The following is a 4,976-nucleotide window of genomic DNA, read 5'->3' on the forward strand; positions in this document are numbered from 1 at the left end:
ACTGAGAGTTATGATAAGCCACAATACTCTAGTTGAGGGAAAAGAATAAGACTCTGTCTCAAAAAAAAAAAAAAAAAAAAGAGAGAGAGAGAGAGACTTCTAAATTTTCTTAAAATAAATTTTAGAGATCTCTCATTCAAAACAATTGTCTTATTTGTATTAATAGAAATATTAGATTAAAAGAAGGACACACAGCGGGACTTGCTAGCTTTAACAATTCTCTGGAAATTGTTAAAATGCACATTAAACAGCAAGTATCTTTTCTAAGACCAAGATAAAAAATCCTTTGAACACTACACCTTGGGAATAATGGCCAAGGTACTTATGGCCTAATGGTTAAAGCTCTATGCATTCATCTTGGCAACCTAGGCTCAATTCCTGGGCAGAGAATGAGCTTGTTCTGGTTTGGTATCTGTGTAGCTTGTGAAGTTTTCTTGACTCTTTTTCTTTCAGTGCATGGCTTTTGGTTCCTGTATGAGAGATTCTGGCATAGAACCAGGCTTAGGGTCTGCAATAAGGAGAGAAGGCCAGTCCACAGATAAGGAAAGACTTTATAGAGGAAAAAGCAGAATGGAACCTCACCTAGAGTCAGCTCAGCTCCCATAGAGTTGCAAAAGGCTTTTATTAGCCTTATCCATATAGCAGGAATGGGGAAGTGACTAGAGTCCTACTCTTCTGACTGATGCTTGTATCAGCTGGCTGCTGCAGCAGACTGCCCAGGGATCATCTCTAGTGCCCGTCAGGATTATGGGCGTATCCCTAGTGACAGCTAGGATATAGGCAGGGTGTTTCCAGAAACTCTGGCCTTGAAGCACTCCAAGAGCCGGGGGAGGGGAGGTATTTGTTTTTTCTAAAATAGCCGTGCTCTTGTCAGGGTTATAAGAATTCCTTTCCTACACTGTACTTTGTTGGGGGACAAATAGGATTTTTAGAGATGTCTGTATAAATAAATGTTTGGCTAAGAAGCTAACACCCTCATAAGGCTAAACAGAAATGTGGGGCACGTCTTGTTTATGGCTACTGAAATTTTCCTTTCTTTGAGCCATTTTTGTAACTTTTGTAACTCATAAAAATTGTCTTCCATCTCTTTAAAGACACTTCTTGCTTCCTTAATTAAGTTTTATTGGTTAAGACTTACCAGTTTCAACAAGTTTAAAAGGGAAAATGTCATTGGTTTGTCCTAGAGTCAGCTATGACCACTTTCATTCTCTCTACTCCTTCCTCTTTGCTGATCACAAAGTCTTAGCCAAGCAAAGGCGGCCAGTTGTTCAAGGTAAACACTGAACTATATGGTCAGTGAATCTTCTCCAACCACATTGCAGCTCTGGAGTCTCTCTGAACTTACTCTGATTCAACTGCCTGATTTGTGGACTGTTCTTTGCTCAATTAAACTCTGTTGAATTTAATGTGTTAGAAGTGAGCTCTGAAATAGAGGTCCCAGAGCCCTCCAAGAGCGCTGAGTGGACAAGGGCTTGTGGTAAGTTCTCTGGCAGATTCTGAAGCTCCACCAGTTTGTATTTCAGGCTCTCAGAGTTCTTTTGAGCAAATTTCTGATCCTAGTTGGTTTGAAAGTTGCAAAAAAAAAATCTACACGAAGTCTGATATCAGATTGAATCTGAGTCTGGGATCAGACTGGGTCTTATTACTAACTGGTTCAACAGGCCTCCTGCCTCAGCCTCCCAAAGTGCTGGAATTGCAGGTGTGAGCCACCACTCCTGGCCCTTAATGGTATACCTTGAAATAATTTCATAGGAGAAATTTATATCTATTAGAAGAAATTTTCTGTTTATAAGACATATCTGAGAGGAAGGACTGAGTCACTAGAATCTCTTACCATTGTTCTAAATTTTTATGACGAGTCTTACCTTCACTTAGGGTACTTTTCCCAACCATTTTGTCTTAATTAGAGCTTTACATACAAACTTCTTTCTCCCTTGCTATATGGTCCAATGTTTAGGCTTCAACTTCTAGCTCTGTGATTTCAACATATACATTTTCTGCCTTGTTTCACCTAGGAATCATGTTTTTAGAAGGGAAATTGCTGCCAAGCTAACAATTGCTTAGCGCAATAAAATAAGTAATTAAAAGACTGATAGTCTGAATTTTAAAAAGTAATATTTAAGAGCCAACAAAATTCCTTATATGAAAGCTATTAAAACTGCTCCTGTCTGTGTATCTATATGTCTATGTGCCTATATGTGTCATGTGTATATGATATTTACTAACAAATGATATAAAAGAGCTCTAATTAATGTGCTTAAATGGTAAGTGCTTAATCAAATATTTTATCAAGAAGATAGAAACTGGCCTTGAGTAGTGGCTCACACTTATAATTCTAGCACTCTGAGACACTGAGGTGGGAAGATCACTTGAGTATAGGAGTTTGAGACCAGCCTGAGCTAATGCCAGACTCCATCTCTACTAAAAATAGAAAAATTATCTGGGTAGTTGTGGTGGGCACCTGTAATCTCAGCTACTCGGGAGAATGAGGCAGGAAGACCACTCAAACCCAAGAGTTTGAGGTTGCTATGAGCTAGGTTGACATCACAGCTCTCTAGCCTGAGTAACAGAGTGAGACACTATGAAACAAACAAAAAAAGAAACTAACTCAAATGGTTTTTAGTTCATGTGACTTTAAGAATACAGTAATCCACTTCAACTCAACTTTCTTTTTGATTCTGTTACACTCTGATTCACAATTTCTCTTTAACTATTAGTTAATATAAATCTGAATCTCAGAGATCTAAGTTGCCATCAATATTCCCTCATTCTCTAAGCTGATTTAAACTCCATAACCTTACCCAGGACTCTTGTTCAGTCCTTGTTCAGTATGTTAATAATCTTCTGCTCTAAAAACAGAGTACTCTCTTAAACTTATTCTTTTAAATATTCTAGCTGAATTGAGGCCATAAAACCTCTAGGTCTGGACTACAGTGGATATAAACAACTGTTGCTTAGAACAAAACAGTTCAGGACATTCAAAAGCTTTCCTTAAAATGCCTTGAGTCAAATTTGTCATAGCCCTCACTAGAACTTGCAGATTGGCATAAGACTGATACATTTGGCACAACTTGAAAATCTCATTTCCAAATATCTGCTGACAGTCCTATTGACAATAGACTGTAATATCATATATATTGTATATTGTGCCAAAAAGATTCCAGTGCCTCCTTTTCTTTTTAACTTGACTTATCTCCCATCACATGGGTCATATATGCTTTTGGAGAATAGTTAAGGAAAATATTAATATATAATTGGTACTGCCCTGGATCTATAGTATCCCTGACAAAATTATTTCCTAGTGAAATGTTTATAAATCTCATCAAATCTCTGAAGGAAACTAGCTCTATTGGACCTTGAATTAGAGCAACAACAACAACAACAACAAACGTTAAATGTCTTGTTAAACTTTACAACAGTGAAAGTGAAATCAGGGACGTGTTTTTCCAAGTTTATGGGGGAAAATGCCATGAAAAATGCAGCAGTATACAAATGGATTGAATGTTTTTCAGAGGGGAGAAAAAGCATCACTGATAAAGAGAGGTCAGGGTGGGCAATAATGAGCGGAACTAATAAAAACATTGTAAAAATTCATCAAATTGTGTGCCAAAATAATCAGTTAACTATAAAAATCATAGAAGACCAAGTAAACATTGATAGAGAAACAGGAAGATCTTAACTGAATATCTTAGTCAACAACTCATGGCTCTCGTATCATGACAATGCACCAGCTCACATGGCACTGTCTGTGAGGGAGTTTTTAGCCAGTAAACAAATAACAGTATTGGAACACCCTACTCACCTGATCTGGCCCCCAATTACCTTTTTCTTTATCCAAAGGAAAAGGGGGGACATTGAAATGGAACATTTTGATGACATTCAGCACATCAAGGGTAATACAATGAAGCCTTTGTATGGCCATTCCAGAAAAAGAGTTCCAAAATTGCTCCAAACATAGCTTTCCAAAGAGAATACTTTAAAGGTGACTGTAGTGATATTTAGGAATGAAGTATGTAGCACTTTTTCTAGGATGAGTTTGTGAACCTAAATTTCAGGTCTCATATTGAGATAACAGGAAGGGGGAAGGGAAGACAATTATCTCCTTTGATCCTCCGATCACGTCATTCTGATTTATGGAGATAAAATAAAAGCCCCTTCTAGAGTTTCTTGGCCTTGAATAGCCTTCAACTCAAAATATTCTTTATACCTGGAAGTCATATTTTGGGGTAGTTTCCTGAATTCCTTCATTCCCCCGTCTAAAACTTCCCTAGAAGTTTCACACATTAAAAGCTGAGTCAATCTGTGGAGAAAGAGATCATGTTAGTAGTCTAGCAATAGGAGATCTGAAAAGAGAAACAAGAACATAAATTTGAATGAATTTATGAATGAATGAATGAATACACAGAAAATAGATCTAAACACATTTCTCCATATTCAATTAAAGCAATATCTCATTCTTGGAAATAAGTCTTCAATAATCTAATGGAGAATATTTATCTTATCTTCCAAGATAAATAGCCAGTAAACAAATTACTGTACTGGAACAGTTCGTCTTCTTAGATAAACTTTATTTAAACTTTAAACTTTTATTTATCTTCTTAGTCTCTACTCACAGTAAGTGGCAAGTATTTCTGCCAATAATCACCCAAGCTCTTCCCTATTGGGCTATCAGGGTATCCAGGATCTATCAGTTTTCAGAGACTAGGCTACTCCTGACTTATTGAAGTTCTCCAAATGCTTGCATGGTGATATTGAACTCTTGTTCTATTACCATGGAACTCTTGTTCTAATAATACCAGTTCTATTATCAAAACTGTCTTTTCAATCTCATGAGTTCAAAATGCCAGGTAGAGTCCTGAGCACCAAAAAGAATTTAAAATTATGATATACAAGTGGGTTTTTTAATAATAGCACATCTAATACATTTGCTTAATACTACTTATGAACAAAAGAGTCCAAGTTTGTAATTTGGCTGC

This window comes from Otolemur garnettii, unplaced genomic scaffold (assembly GCF_000181295.1).
Source record: "Otolemur garnettii isolate 467f Iridium unplaced genomic scaffold, OtoGar3 scaffold00012, whole genome shotgun sequence".
Classification (NCBI taxonomy): Eukaryota; Metazoa; Chordata; class Mammalia; order Primates; family Galagidae; genus Otolemur; species Otolemur garnettii.